This window comes from Oryx dammah, unplaced genomic scaffold (genome assembly GCF_014754425.2).
Source record: "Oryx dammah isolate SB20612 unplaced genomic scaffold, SCBI_Odam_1.1 HiC_scaffold_23, whole genome shotgun sequence".
Taxonomy (NCBI): domain Eukaryota; kingdom Metazoa; phylum Chordata; class Mammalia; order Artiodactyla; family Bovidae; genus Oryx; species Oryx dammah.
The window spans coordinates 104761737-104778244 of NW_024070207.1; the positions used below are offsets into that span (position 1 = coordinate 104761737).

Below are 16508 nucleotides of genomic sequence, written 5' to 3' on the forward strand. Positions count from 1 at the left end.
TTTCCTGATCTTCACTTATCTTACATGTAAATTACTGCCTAATTTTATTTCATCATGTTAATCAGTTTGACTGAAAGAATCAAAAATTATAAAAAAAAACGAATTAAACTTAGTCCTAAAATTTGATTTCTTTCCTCATTCTTCTCCATTTTTACATGCGAACCCTTAAAATATTTGCTGACTACTATTGTGTATTTTCTTTACCTTAGCATAAACATCCCAAAATTCTCATTTGTTTTTTCTTACAACAAGAAGTCATTGATCTTCGGCAGAATCTCATCTGTCAATTTCCTTTTCAGAGTGTGATATCAGGATTCATAATTCACCTCAATTCTAAATACTATCAGTAGGCTGTGTCTATCAATATCAATATGCTTAGGTCTCTTTTGTGCTTCCTTGATGATTGTCATTGTATTATTTGATTATTAGATCAAGTTGAGTTGAAACACTTATATTTCAGAACAAAAGGATCTTGGCATTTGGTATAGAAAACTTAAAATATTTGGGGCATAAAATATCAAAGATACAGGGGCATCCATGACTTGCTCTGGGTGGCTCTGGGACACTCCTTTTGACTTCAAAGACACTAAAACTCACTTCTGAAGGTACATATGTATGTTCATTTAGAAGTCTGATAATCCTGAACTACCTAGAAGTCATTCTATAGCTTATTATGGAAAACTCAGAGAACTGTTCACTTCACTTAAAGTTAACACAGGCATATAAGAAACTAGCAACTCTACTATAGGATCCCTGGGAAAGTAAAAACCTGTAGCTATGGAAAAATTTTAAAAAGCAACTTTCAGGTAATAAAAAAAAGTAATCATCCCAATCATGTCATATTTGGGTATTTGGCATTTTCTTTATTCTTTAAGCAGGATATAGTTGTACACAGCAATTCAATTATCACAAAAATGATAATTATATTTATTATACCATGTCTATGCAGATATGCCAGTGGTCTATAGTGGTACCACTTTGTTGATGTAAATACTTGAGTAAGAAATAATAGAAAATAGCACACAATAAAGCTACAATATAATACCAGTTAATATTTAATTAAAATGTCCATTTATTAGATAATCATATGCCATATCTATGATATAAAATCTTCCTTCACAATATGGGTCAGTAACTTCCAGTCTAGTAGAAGACGTAGACAAGTCCACAATCTATTTCCAGAGGATGAATATGTTGCAAAGAATAGTACAAATGTCATGGGCCAATGGGAGGACTCTTTAAGCCAGATTGAAGATTGCAGAATGATTTCATGCATATACTATTCTTTTTCTGAGATTATTTCTCTTCTAAATTTTTACAAAGTACTATAAAGTACTGAAGTTTGCCCAAATCTGGGATGGGTAATGACTAGATCCTCATTCTTCACCTTTTGTCTTGTATAGGCTCAAAAGCATTTGAAAACCAGATTGATATGAACACCAAAGAGAACAGAGCACTTATGACCACGTGTAAACAACTGGTCCACCAATACTATTAAGTTCCAGATGGATGTCACTTTTGCTTACATGACACTGTTTCTGGTTCTCCTGCCTCATCCATGGACATGTCTCTTCCAATTCATAAATGCTGTCATTTCTTAAGATGTTTTCTGTGGCCTGTTTCATTTGTCTCTCAGCCTACGTTCCCTTAAAAATCTCTTTTTCTCCCATTATGTCAACAACCACGTCTATGTAGATGTCTCCCTAACTTAGATGTACAATCTTGTCTTCTTTCTCATGAACCTGTAACCTGCACTCATGTTCACAACCAAACAAACTTTCCATCTCAAGCTTTGTTCTTCACGTTTTATTTCACTTAAATTTTAGTAACATAAGAATCTCATGTCTATAGTCTCTAAATGTCAGATGCATGTTCCATTTATCTCTTTTCATTAGCAATAATCTCACAGCCATTCACTGGTAAAAATCCTTTGGATTGTTTCCATCCAGGGTGAGGTCCTACTCTCTCCTCAGCTGCTATAATTATATTTTATTGGGTCTTTCCTCTCTGTTTCCTTATTCTTCTGGCCCATTCCACATAGAATCAGAAATTTTATTTTTTCAAACCTCACAACTGATTACATTTATGGTAGCTTGAAAAATACTTATGGCTACCCATTGTCAAAAAGTCAGCAGCTATCTCTGCAGTTGGTTTCCTTTCAATTTAAGTCTGATATCTTTGAGTTGAAAGTAATCTCTTTTACCACATATTATATTATTGTGCTCATATCTTATCATCTTTCTTTGACCACAAGATCCTTGATTCAGATATATGACTAGGGATTAGTAGATGCTCAAACATATCTGTTGATTAAATGAATGAATGGCCTCTCATTTGGGTATCATGTGACATATATCTATGGCTAATGGAGAGATTTTCTCAAGATTTGGACTTTCCTAGGAGAGGTGGCTTTGGTGATACTCCAAGTTGCCTGGACTCCTCAAGCAATTACTAGGAGTGACAGGGTCAAAGTTTAGCAAAGTTTCTTTGGAATAATCTTGAACTGTATTTTCTTATTGTGACTCATTGAAGGCTCAGAGTCCTTGTAAGCTTCTCTGAAAAAGTGGTTTTCATACTTAAGCATGAATGGCAACAATTTGGAAGACTTGCTAAAATACAGACTGATAGGCCCCACCTCGAGTTTTCAATTCAGAATATCTAGAATAGGTCCTTAGAACTGGAATTTATAGAAAACTCTCAAGTGATAACTGCTGCCAGCCCAGGGACAACACTTTGAGAAACTCTGCTTTACAACAGAGTATAGGTACTCCAGGCATAGGTATTGGAGCTTCCCAGGTAGCTCAAATGGTAAAGAATCTGCCTGTGATGCAGGAGACCTGGGTTCAGTCCCTGGGTTGTGAAGATCCCTCTGGAGAAGGGAATGGCAACCCACTCCAGCATTCTTGCCTGGAGAATTCCATGGACAGAGGAGCCTGGTGGGCTACAGTCCATGGGGTTGCAAAGAGTCGGACATGACTGAGTGACCACACTTCCACTTTCATAGGTACTCCAAGGTCTGAAAGGTATCAAAGAATTGCAGTCAGCTGCCAGGTAACTGATCAGAAGTATCACAAAGCCTACACACTACAGCCTCAGCTCCATGATAAGGGGACTTGATACTTACAAGGTGTATACTCTATTTTATCTAGAAATAAGATGAAAATCCATGAAAATCCACACTTTCATCAAAAAGGGGATAAATTCATACCTAGACTAATACAGTCAGTAACCATATTAAGATTAAATGAACCCCAGGAAGAGGTACTGTGGTCTCAGTCAGTTTTCTATCTCTTTATGTCATCTGGATGAGTTTGCAAGATTTAAGCTAATATCCCCCAGGTAAAAAGGAGATGTTCACATGGAGGTTATTCTGGTAAGAAATAGGACTAAAAGGCCCCTAGCAAGCAGCTACAGCAGCATCCTTTCTCAAATCAATGGACACTTGATTGATATCTAATTTCTCTCCCCAAAGTCTATGTCAGTGCAGTACTGGGCTAGGCATTTATTTACCAACAGAAGCAAACTCCTGATGTGAAAATTATCAGACTGAAAATACCGTGTCATATATCATGCTAAATGCAGTAACGTTTCTTGAGTCAAAAACGTATGGATTCTAAGGTTTCTGCTTTTTTCTCAGTTACCTGCTGAATCAGAGTCATGGGAAATATCTCTTAGATATTTTTTATGTCTGTAAGAATGCATATTGACTAATCTTAATGTGTATAAGAAATTGAAAATGTGAGATTTTTTATAATCATAGAAAAAACAAAATTATGCTAAGATTTTTAAAGGATAGGACTGTGATCTTTCAAATTCAACTTAAGTTTATAAATAGCTGAAAACAAATTAAATGTCATAGAAGGATAGTACCACAATCTATATCTTATTCTAAACTTTATTCTCTAAATTTTATTTTCTGTAATTTAAACCCTCAAGTATAATTCTGTTGACTGCAGAGATGGAAAGCAGTTGACATACCCAACTTTTCTAATAATATTCATAGGTTCTCATATAGTCATTGGTTTACTCTTTGCATGATTCTCAAGAGATTCTCACTGTAATGTCCCACAAAAAAAGAAAAGTAGGAATGAAGTCATCAAGATGGTCAAATAAGATATCATTTGCATGTATCCTCTCTTCTGCAGCACAGAGCCAGTCCTGCCCATCCAAGGACCCATCCAATGATCAGGTATTAGCCCTCCCAGTGACCTGGTGGGAGCCGTACCCATCCACACTCCTGGTAGTAGGTCCTCTGACTGAAGACACAACTGTGGATCCTGAAGTGAAAACCTGTCCAAGTGCTATACTACTGAACGAGGTTCTAGAGGTATTCCTATCCATCCAGAGACCAGACAGGACCCGTATGAACCTGAGCTCCAACCCAGAGTGATTAGGTTTCTGGAAGTAATTGCATTGGCCTGGGGAACAGACAGAAGAACTTTACCTGCTAAAGTCAGTCTTTAAAGACTAGAAAAGATATTTGCTTTTTCAAATGTACAGACACCAATGCAAGGATACATGGATCACAAAGAATCAGGCAAATATGGTATCACCTAAGGAAAGTAATAATGTGCCAGTAACCAACACCTAAGAAATGGAGGTCTACAACTTGTGAGATAAAAAAGTAAAAATAATCATCTTAAAGAAAATCAGTGAAAATAAATACAGGCAGTTTAACAAAATCAGGAAAATAATGCATGAATAAAATGTGAAAGTCACGAAGTTGTGTCCAGCTCTTTGTGATCCCACGGACTATGCAGTCCATGGAATTCTCCAGGCCAGAATACTGGAGTGGGTAGTTGCTCCCTTCTCCAGGGGATCTTCCATTTAATAAAGAAACAGAAACCATAAAGAAGAACCGGGCAGAAATTCTCAAGCTAGTAACCACTTTGGCTGGTAAATTCTACCAAATATTTAAAGAAGAAATAACGTAATCCTTTGCAAACTCTTCCAAGGAAAAAATAAAAGAGGAGGGAACACATGCAAATGAATTTTATGACGCCAGCATTATCCTGATGCAAAAGCCAGATAAGAATACTACAAGAAAACTACAAGTCAATATCCCTAATGAATACAGATACAGAAATTCTCAACAAAATACTAGCAAACCAAATTCAACTGTACCTTAAACAGATAATATAACATGATCAAGTGGGATTTATTCCTGTGATGCAAGGATGGATCAATATGTGCAAATCAATAAATGTGGTATGCCACATTAATAGAATGAGGAATAAAGATCATACGATCCTGTCAATAGATTCAGAAAAAAGGATGTGACAAAACAGTTTATAACTTCATTATAAAAGCTCTCAAAAAGTTGGTAGAAAGAAAATACTTCAACATAATAAAGGCTAGAGGACTTCCCTGGAAGTCCAATGGTTAAGACTCTGTGCTCCTAATGCAGGGGGCACAGGTTTGATCCTTGGCCAGGGAACTAAAGATCCCACATGACACACGGTATGGCCAAAAAATATGAACATAAAATATGAACACAGTAGAATATTGTTTTGTAAAATATTATTCAGCCATAACAATGAAGGAAACCTATTTTATTTGGGTGGGCCTTGAGGGCATTATGCTTAAGTGAAACAAGTCAGACAGAGAAAGACAAATATTGAATTGTCTCACTTACAATGTGGAATTGCAAAAGCTGAACTAATGGAAAAAGAGAGTAGAATGGTGGTTGTCAGGGCTGGGAGTGGGGACATGCTGATCAAAATAAATAAACTTCCAGCTATAAAAAGAATAATTTCTAGGGATACATAGAAAGCTTGGTTAACAATACTGTATTATATACTTGAGTGTGGCAGAGAGTAGATCTTAAATGTTCTCACTACAAAAAGAAATATTTATGTGCAGTGATGGATATATTAGGTAATGTTATTGTGGCAATCATTTCACAATGTATATGTGTGTCAAATTGTCACATTGTACATCTTGAACGTATACAATGGTATATGTCAATTATATCTCAATAAAGCTGGGGGTAAAAAGAGAAACAAAAAATACCAAACCTAATCAATTAGCTAGCTGCTTTGTTACTTTAAGTCAAACAACTAGTCCAGTAGAATTTTCTCCTTCAATTTACTGAATCAACTACTATGTTTTATAAAAAGATGTATTTGAGGAGAAAAAAGCTTGGACTCTGGAGAGTGAAAAAATAAAAATACAAATTAAAAACATTATTAAGAAATTTTGATGAGAGAAGGAAAATATAGAACTCTGTATCAGGAATAAAAAAAGTGGTTTAGAAAAATGATAAATAAACATTTTTCTTTTTGACATATGAGAAGATATTAGTCAATTCTCTTTAGAAGGACTGAGAAGCCAAAGAATCCATGGATTTTTTTTTTAAGAACAATAGAGCTTTTAAGAAAATGTAGAATGAAGACTCCCTTATCAAGATGAAGGTGGTGGCTATATTGAATGTGCACTAGGAAAGAGATTTACTGATAATATGAATGGCTTGAGATTTACATTCAGGTCTTTGGGAGTTTTTAACCTTTAAATGCCTATTGAATAGTTGTCAGATGTTATTGGCAGGTGGCCATTTCTTTTTAAAATTTATTTTCAAATATTTATAAGTCACATATGTGAAACTGATTAGTGACAGAGGCTATTATTCAACAAATGGATTACCAAAATGAGACTGGGGTAGGGTTCTGTGATAAACTGTGTATTTCATTTTAAAGATGATTTTCTACATTTGCATGTAGTACATTAGCAGAGAATTATGTGATCATTAACAACTAACATTGATATAATTTGAATAAATAAGAGTTTTTAAAAAAATTAAGTCATTTCTTTCTTGTATTTCAGACTTGACCTTCATATGTTTTCTTACATTTCCAACTAATAGTTTTTCATTTAAAACATCTGCAGAAATAGACCTTTGAATAAAAAAACATTATGCACATATTAATATTTTGGTTTTGTGATTACTGAATGTCATTGTTTTAATAAATTCCACTTTTCATGTCAGGGCAGCCTCTGACCATTATATTCTAAAATAAATCTGCTTGATTTTTACAGTTTGAAAATTTAACAGTATTGTTCTAGTTTACATGTTTGATTACTTAGTATTCTTCTGGACTATTTGATTCCATAGGACCTTGAATACTGAAATGTGTCGCTAATTAAAATATCTACGGTATGATACAGTGAAGGAAAAAAACAGCAGCTGAGCTTAAATTCAGACTGCCATTAATTTTATTTTACTCATTTGAGACTTCATTTCCAGATCTATAAAACTGCAGCTCCCTATTCAGAAAACTAAGTTCATGGCATCTGGTCCCATCACTTTGTGGGAAATAGATGGGGAAACAGTGGAAACAGTGTCAGACTTTAGTTTTTGGGTTCAAAATCACTGCAGATGGTGATTACAGCCATGAAATTAAAAGATGCTTACTCCTTGGAAGAAAAGTTATGACCAACCTAGATAACATATTGAAGAGCAGAGACATTACTTTGCCAACAAAGGTCTGTCTAGTCAAGGCTATGGTTTTTCCAGTGGTCATGTATGGATGTGAGAGTTGGACTGTGAAGAAGGCCGAGCACTGAAGAACTGATGCTTTTGAACTGTGGTATTGGAGAAGACTCTTGAGAGCCCCTTGGACTGCAAGGAGATCCAACCAGCCCATCCTAAAGGAGATCAGTCCTGGGTGTTCATTGGAAGGTCTGATGCTGAAGCTGAAACTCCAGTACTTTGGCCACCTCATGCAAAGAACTGACTCATTGGAAAAGACTCTGATGCTGGGAGGGATTGGGGCAGGAGGAGAAGGGGATGACAGAGGATGAGATGGCTGGATGGCATCACCGACTCAATGGATATGAGTTTGAGTGAACTCCGAGAGTTGGTGATAGACAGGGAGGCCTGGCATGCTGTGACTCATGGGGTCGCAAAGAGTCAGACACGACTGAGTGACTGAACTGAACTGAACTGAAAGAATATGTCTAGGATTAAATGAGTCTCCACCATACAGTGAAATGCTTGGCCCAAAGCAGGTATTCAGTAGATACTAGTTTCTTTCCTTTGAATTCTTAAGAGGACAGTGGGCAGCGTAGATGGTAAAAGTCTTAATTAGGAGGGTAACACCATATTTGCTTGGGTTTATTTCTGTGTTCTCATTCTATCCCATTGGTCTACTTGTCTTTTTATGCCTATATATATATACTGTTTTGAAGTGCAATAGTGAAGTGAAGTCACTCTTCACTCAGTCGTGTCTGACTCTTTGCGACCCCATGGACTGTAGCTAACCAGGCTCCCCTGTCCATGGGATTTTCCAGGCAAGAGTACTGGAGTGGGTTGCCATTTCCTTCTCCAGAGGATCTTCCAGACCCAGGGATCGAACCCAGGTCTCCCACATTGTAGGCAGACGTTTTACCATCTGAGCATGAAGCCTGATAACTCCTGCTTTATTCTTTCTCAGGATTTCTCTTGCTATTTAGAGTCTTTCATGATTCCATATTAATTTTAGTAGTGTATTTTCTACTTCTGTAAAAAACGCATCTGGACCCTTGATAGGGATTGCATTGCATCTACAGAAGGCTTTTGCTAGAATTGCCATTTTAACAGAATTATTTTTTTCAATCCACGAACACAGGATACCTTTCCACTTGTTTGTGTCTTCTACAATTTCCTTCGTAAATGCTTTGTAGTTTTGAAACTTAAACTCATGGAAAAAAGACCAAACTTATAGTTATCAGAGGTGGAGGGTAGAAGAAGGAAAATTGGAGGAAAGTGGTCAAAAGTTACAAATTTCTAGTTATAAAATAAGTAAGTACTATGGATATAATGTACAACATGACTATACCTAACACTGCTGTTTAATATACAGGGAAGTTGTTAATAGACAGTAAATCGTATGAGTTCTCATCACAAGGAGAATTTTTTTCCTTTTTTCTTTCTTTTATTTTTATTGTATCTATATGAGAAGATGGATATTAGCTGAGCCTATTATGGTACTTTTTTCATAATACATGTAATTCAAACCATTAGGTTATATGCCTTGAACTTGCAAAATGATGTATGTCAATTATTTCTCAATAAAACTAGGGGAAAAAAAGAAAAAAGAGGGTAAGAGTTGGCAGCATGCTATAGAGAACATGAGATTTGGAGTAAAAAGGCTTGATTCCTATCACTTAGCTTACGATTTTGAGTAAAGTATACACCAAAATCAGCTATATCGGTTTCTCCTGAAACTCAAAAACACAGTCTAGATAATTCACGTGTAGGCAAATTATCTAATTATCACCACCAAAAAATACCCCCAAACAAACAAAAAACCCGAGGGTGTTTTTAAATGATTTTACAGAAGTACTGTGTGTCACCGAAGACAATGTTTCATCATGAGGACAATGATTCCTGAAACACTTAATAGTCAGTAACCTTATAACTGAAGAAGAATGAAAAATAAATTCTATGACATAAGACTGTATAGATACCAATTTATTGCAAATGCTTTAAATGGAACAGTTCTTCACATTTTCTAGGGTCAGTGGGTAGAGATTATGAAAGATTCCTCTGACTCACTTTGTCCAATATCTGTAATAATTCTTAAAGTAGAACTAGAAGAGATTTCTTTCTTTATCTTTAAAATAGGAATCATATTAGTTATTATAGCGTTTGCATAAGCTTACCCTGCCAAGCCCTGCTATCATTATGAATAAGCACATCCCTCAAATCCCATACACAGGAGATAAAAGCAAAAGAAAGCACTTTATAATCTGAGAAAAACAAACAAAAAGTAGATTCACCCTGTCTAGCACAAGATCCCCCCGCCTTCAAATGAAGTCTTAAGCTTGTTCCCATAAGCTATACCTTAATGAAATCTTACACAGTACCTTACTGACATCTACCAAAACAATCATCAGTGTAAGACAGCTTACTCTTTGCTGTTTCCTTTTATTCATGGACTATAACATTATAATCTTGTTTTTCTTTAAATATCTGTTATATATATATATTTTTATTTTTAGAGACAATTCTAAAATCTAGACATCCTTGAAAGATTTTTGGAACAACTCTTTTATTCATGACTCTGAGCCTTTTGTTTCCACAAATAAATAAATGTGGTATGGAATCTTGAATTCATAATGCTGTACAAGTAGTAAGTATTTACTAGTTAAGTGTTCATCATTCAAAGTGAAAGAGCTATAAAAATGATGTGCCTGAATTGCCATTTTAGTATAGATGAAGGAGAAAATGACTACATCTTGGGATCACGAGGGGAATCTCTGTAAGTTAGGGGGAAACACGAGCTGTATATGAAAGAGGAAAAGAGAAGGGAAGGAGAAGAGACAAGAAGGAAGGAAAGAAAGAAGGACAGCCTATCTTTACACAAGCATTTAAACAGAGTGGAAGGAAAATCTCAGTCAGAGGCATGTAGGGGCAAATGAGTCTGATGTTATTGGGATAACAGTATTTTCTTTGTAAATATTCTGGCAAACATGGTGAGACATCATATTAGTGTATATTCAGCTCTAGAGACAGTAGGTTGCCTTTATCAGGATGCTCAGCTAGCATTTAATTAGAATAAGGGAACACTCTAGAGCCACTACAAACACTTCAGCTATCATTATTCCTGATCAAAAGTAGATGCTTCATGAATTAGCACAATGGATATTAGAAATCAAGTTTCACTGCTAAAATTAGTGACTTTTTTTCACTAAGTATAATGGATTTTGGAAATGACCCTCAATGTTGAAATCAGTGCTACTTAAGACATATGCCCAAGAAATCATAAACAAAATGAAAAGACAACTAATAGAATGGGATAAAATATTTGCAAAGGATGCAACTGACAAGGGATTAACTTCCAAAATATCCAAAGAGCTCATAGAGCTAAAACAAACAAACAAACAAACAAACAAAACGAACGATTCACTCATAAAATGGGCAGAAGACCTAAATGGATATTTCTCCAAGAAGACATACTGATGGTTAACAGGTACATGAAAAAATTCTCAACATTAGTAATTATTAGAAAAATGCAAACCAAAACTACAATGAGGTACCACCTCCCACCTGTCAGAATGGCCATCATTTAAAAAAATCTACAAATAACAAATGCTGGAGAGTGTGTGGAAAACAGTAACCCTCCTATACTGTTGTGGGGAATGTAGTACAGCTACTGTGGAGAACAGTATGGAGGCTCCTTAAAACACTGAAAACAGAATTACCATATGATCCAGCATTCCCACTCCTGGGTATATATCCAGAGAAAACTCTCATTCAAAAAGATACATGCATGCCAGAGTTCACTGCAGTACTACTGACAATAGTCAAGACATGGAAGTAACCTAAATGTCCATTGACAGATAAATGGACAAGGAATATGTCCACATACACAAACATACATACAATGGAATATTACTCAGCCATAAAAGGGTGAAATAATACCATTTGCAGCAACATGGATGGACCTAAAGATTATCATACTAAATGAAGTAAGCCAGACACAAAAATACAAATACCATATGATATCACTTACATGTGGAATCTCAAATAACATAGAAATGAAGTTATTTACAGAACAGGAATAGATCCAGAGATGGAAAACAAACTTATGGTTACATGAAAGTGGGGGAGGGATAAATTAAGAGTTTGCAATTAACATACATGCTCTACTATATATAAAATAGATAAGCAACAAGGATTTACTGTATATCATAGGGAACTATAATTAATATTTTGGAAGAACCTATAAGGGAAAAAATCTGAAAGAGAATAAATATATTTATGTGTGTATATACACATACATATATATATATATAACTGAATCACTTTGCCATACACCTGAGAATAACACAACATTATTGTAAATCAACTATACTTCAACAAGAAAAGACATGAGTAACTTAACATCATTTAGAGACACATCCCACTCCTCAGATGTCTAGTGGGGCCAGAGACCTTTCCACTTAGGGAAACTGTTTCAGACTTGATTCCAAATGGTCCTGTGTCCTAACAAAGAATATTTCCTTTGGGTTTCTCATACATCCAAATTTATTTCAGAAAGAATTTTAAAAGTTATATGTAATAGAAAAGACAGTAAATATTAAATAAATTTTTGAAAAAATATAGATATAACATCTCAAATTATAATGCCCTAGAATGTTGTTTTCATGTCTGAATAGTACCTTTCAGTTCTTATCAATATGGACACATAGCTCTCTTCAAAGCTGATCATCATAGTATACAAATCTTTTTATATTCTGCTTTTCATTGACTACCATGACAGTTTCCTGTATCATACATAGTTCCCAGTTGATGAGGAATATTCTTAGACATCATTAGATGGTTAGCCTAATCCTGACACCGGGATAGTCACATGTGCCTCAAGGGCAAGGTTTTTTTGGGAACTCTCACAAACATTCATGTGACACAGAGCTGGATCTTCTTCAAGTTGATAGGATAGGTTACATGTTCATTTATTAAGAAATGTATATGCAGCAGAATTTGTCCAAATTTTCTTTCAGTATTTTATGGAATCAAGGTGGTAGAGTAGTAATTAATCTTCTCCTACCCCTAACCATTAGAGTTAGCTCATTTACCAAAGGGACCTGAGAATTACGGGTAACTACATTGTCTTGGGTCCATTCTTAACAGCTGTGTTTGTCCAAAGACCAGCATCTCATTCTAACTGGGAATTATGTATGATCAGATTCTATGGGGTTGGCAAGGCTACACATGTTTAGTTGGGTTACCCTGTTACAGCAGGTGCTTTCTGAGCTAAGAAAGCTTTCTTCTCTGGCAGGATGAAATATCAATAATCATAACCAGGAGAAGTATCAATAATCTCAGATATGCAGATGACACCACCCTTATGGCAGAAAGTGAAGAACTAAAGAGCCTCTTGATGAAAGTGAAAGAGAGTGAAAAAGTTGGCTTTAAACTTAACATTCAGAAAACGAAGATCATGGCATCTGGTCCCATCACTTCATGGCAAATAGGTGGGGAAACAGTGGAAACAGTGACAGACTTTATTTTTTGGGCTCCAAAATCACTGCAGATGGTGACTGCAGCCATGAAATTAAAAGACGCTTGCTCCTTGGAAGAAAAGTTATGACCAATCTAGACAGCATATTAAAAAGAAGAGACATTACTTTGGCAATGAAGGTCCATCTAGTGAAAGCTACGGTTTTTCCAGTAGTCATGTATGGATGTGAGTTGGACTGTAAAGAAAGCTGAGTGCTGAAGAATTGATGCTTTTGAACTGTGGTATTGGAGAAGACTCTTGAGAGTCCATTGGACAGCAAGGAAATCCATCCAGTCCATCCTAAAGGAAATTAGTCCTGAATATTCATTGGAAGGACTGATGTTGACGCTGAAACTCCAATACTGTGGCCAACTGATGTGAAGAACTGACTAATTTGAAAAGACCCTGATGCTGGGAAAGATTGAAGGTGAGAGGAGAAGGGGACGACAGAGGATGAGATGGTTGGATGGTATCACTGACTCAATGGACATGGGTTTGGGTGGACTCCGGGAGTTGGTGATGGACAGGGAGGCCTGGCGTCACAAAGAGTTGGACACAACTGAGCGACTGAACTGAATGTTCACATCATCTGAATCAGTACTGTATTCTGAAGAACTATCATCTTCTAAGACACTATTATATATGTCATCCAGATGATCTAAGAAAGTATCTGCATAAAATTCACTGAAAAGTTCTTTACTCAAAATTTTGTGATGTGGCATTTTTGAAAGTTTTATAGTAATAAACTGCATTTATAATACACAGAAGGTTGGGATAAAAACTGAACAGAGCAAAATATGAATGATAACGACAATTGTAAGTTGTGTAATGAACCCTTGATTAAGTTAAAGCTCTAAAAACTATGCACAGTCATGTTAATTGTATCACTCTGTATAAAAATGTATTGATATATCTCTGGTCAATAATGTTTGGGTAGCAAAAGATGTGTTAATATATCTCTTGTCAATAATGTGTTAGTTGATCATGATAACTAATTGGAAATGGCAGGTGGAGAGGAAGTGAAGCAAATGAGGTAAAGGACGATACAGAGAATTGAGATGTAAAACGGAAAATGGTAAGGAATGAGTGTGGGGGGATGCGTAATGCAAAAGCTGGTCTTGGTTCCTATCATAGTGTAAAAAACCAAAAGATTATGAGAAAATGATAATAAAACAAGAGAACTTGGAGAAAGACATTTAGGAGAAATTCATACATAAATGCAACTGTAGACAGGGTTGTACCTATGATCTAAAAATGTGGTGCTGCAGAATTAAAAGAGAAATGCTAAGGCCTGAGTCTAGGGGAAACATTACAATGTAAGGTTGTGTAGAAGGGTACAAAGACTGATGTGAACAAACCAAGAGAGCAAAACATCAATATATTTCATCTTGGAAAAATAGAATCTTTCTGATACAGAACTGACACAGTCAGGTAATGCCCATTGTAAAGACTTCAAAGGAATCGACTAAATGTGTCCAGATGCCAAACAGTCCATTTCCTAGTCTGATACAGTGAAGGAAATTAAGAAAACTTGGGGATTTAGACCTGGGTTTCAATTCTGTCCTTCTGGTTGTATGATTTTCTCAGTATCAGTAAAATAGTCAACACAACACTTGTTGTTTAATACATATGTAAGAAATGGTCAATGAATCTGTTATTAATAATCACTGTAGTACTGGCATCACTTCAAAAGATGAGCTAAAGTTTCTTTCCCTCTTCTTCTTCACACTAGTTTCCTTTCTTTCCAAGAGCACTTCATGTATTCCCATTTCAGGGGAGGCAACATGGTAGCCAAGAATAAAGATAGCTGATCAACTCTGACTTTCAAATTACAGTTTTTGAAGCCAAGTCAAGAAAAGTGTGCATTCTCTTAACAATTATCTCTTCTTTGGAAGAAGAAAGGACTTGTGGGAGAGCTAGGAAGAATGGGGATTCATGATGTTAGAGAAATTTTTCAACACTGCAATAGTAGATATTTATTCAATTATAACAATGTGTAGAAGAATCCAAGGAGATGCAACTAAGGTTCAGTAACATCTAACTCTAAACATCTAAACTTAAATCAAATCCCTTACAATTATACAGTGTAAGTGACAAATAGATACAAGGGATTAGATCTGATAGAGTGCCTGAAGAACTATGGACAGAGGTTCATGACTTTGTACAGGAGGCAGTGATCAAGACCATCCCCAAGAAAAACAAATGCAAAAAGGCAAAATGGTTGTCTGAGGATACCTTACAAATAGCTGAGAAAAGAAGAGAAACTAAAGGCAAAGGAGAAAAGGAAAGATGTATACACACACACACACACACACACATATATATACATATGGCTGATTCACGTTGTTGTATGGCAGAAGCCAATACAACATTGTAAAGCAATTATCCACCAATTAAAAATAAATTTTTAAAACATATCTTCATAGGTAGGGGGGCAGATTCATTACATTTTACATTGGTGGTGGTTGTTTAGTTGCTAAGTCATGTCCGACTCTTGCAACCCCATGGACTTGCAACCCCGCCAGGCTCCTCTGTCCATGGGATTCTCCAGGCAAGAATACTGAAGTGGGTTGCCATTTATTTCATAATTAGAGCTGCTAAATACAATTGTCTCATATTTCTTTGTAAGGTCTAGGTATGTTTTTTTAAGAGTGTATATCTTATTGTTAAAACATCATTTCCCCAATGATAAAAACCTAATCTTATAGGTTTTACGTGCCTCCCCATTTTTAAACTAGACTTGAAGACTAAAATTCAACTGAGATATAGTCAAGATATCATAAGTACAAATTCCCCCAACTTATAGCTCTCAACGGCTTCCCTGGTGGCTCAGAGGTTAAAGCGTCTGCCTGCAATGCAAAAGACCTGGGTTCGATCCCTGGGTTGGGAAGATCCCCTGGAGAAGGAAATGGCAACCCACTCCAGTATTCTTGCCTGGAGAATCCCATGGACGGAGAAGCCTGGTGGGCTACAGTCCACAGGGTCACAAAGAGTCGGACACGATTGAGTGACTTCACTTCACTTCACCCATTTGAATGCAGAGTTCCAAAGAATAGCAAGGAGAGATAAGAAAGTTTTCCTCAGTGGTCAATGCAAAGAAATAGAGGAAAATAATAGAATGGGAAAGACTAGAGATCTCTTCAAGAAACCTAGAGATACCAAGGGAACATTTCATGCAAAGATGGGCTCAATAAAGGACAGAAATGGTATGGACCTAACAGAAGTAGAAGATATCAAGAAGAGGTGGCAAGAATGCACAGAAGAACTGTACAAAAAAGATCTTCATGACCCAGATAACCACGATGGTGTGATCATTCACCTAGAGCCAGACATCCTGGAATGTGAAGTCAAGTGGGCCTTAGGAAGCATCACTATGAACAAAGCTAGTGGAGGTGATGGAATTCCAGCTGAGCTGTTTCAAACTGTGAAACATGATGCTGTGAAAGTGCTGCACTCAATATGCCAGCAAATTTGGAAGACTCAGCAGTGGCCACAGGACTGGAAAAGGTCAGTTTTCATTCCAGT

General features: G+C 36.2%; 1 protein-coding gene across 1 annotated transcript in view; it reads right to left on the minus strand.

The window, feature by feature from the left end:
- The window catches only part of IL1RAPL1 (interleukin 1 receptor accessory protein like 1), a 682102-nt gene that overhangs the window by 4707 nt on the left and 660887 nt on the right, over nucleotides 1–16508 (minus strand). The window lies entirely within an intron of this gene.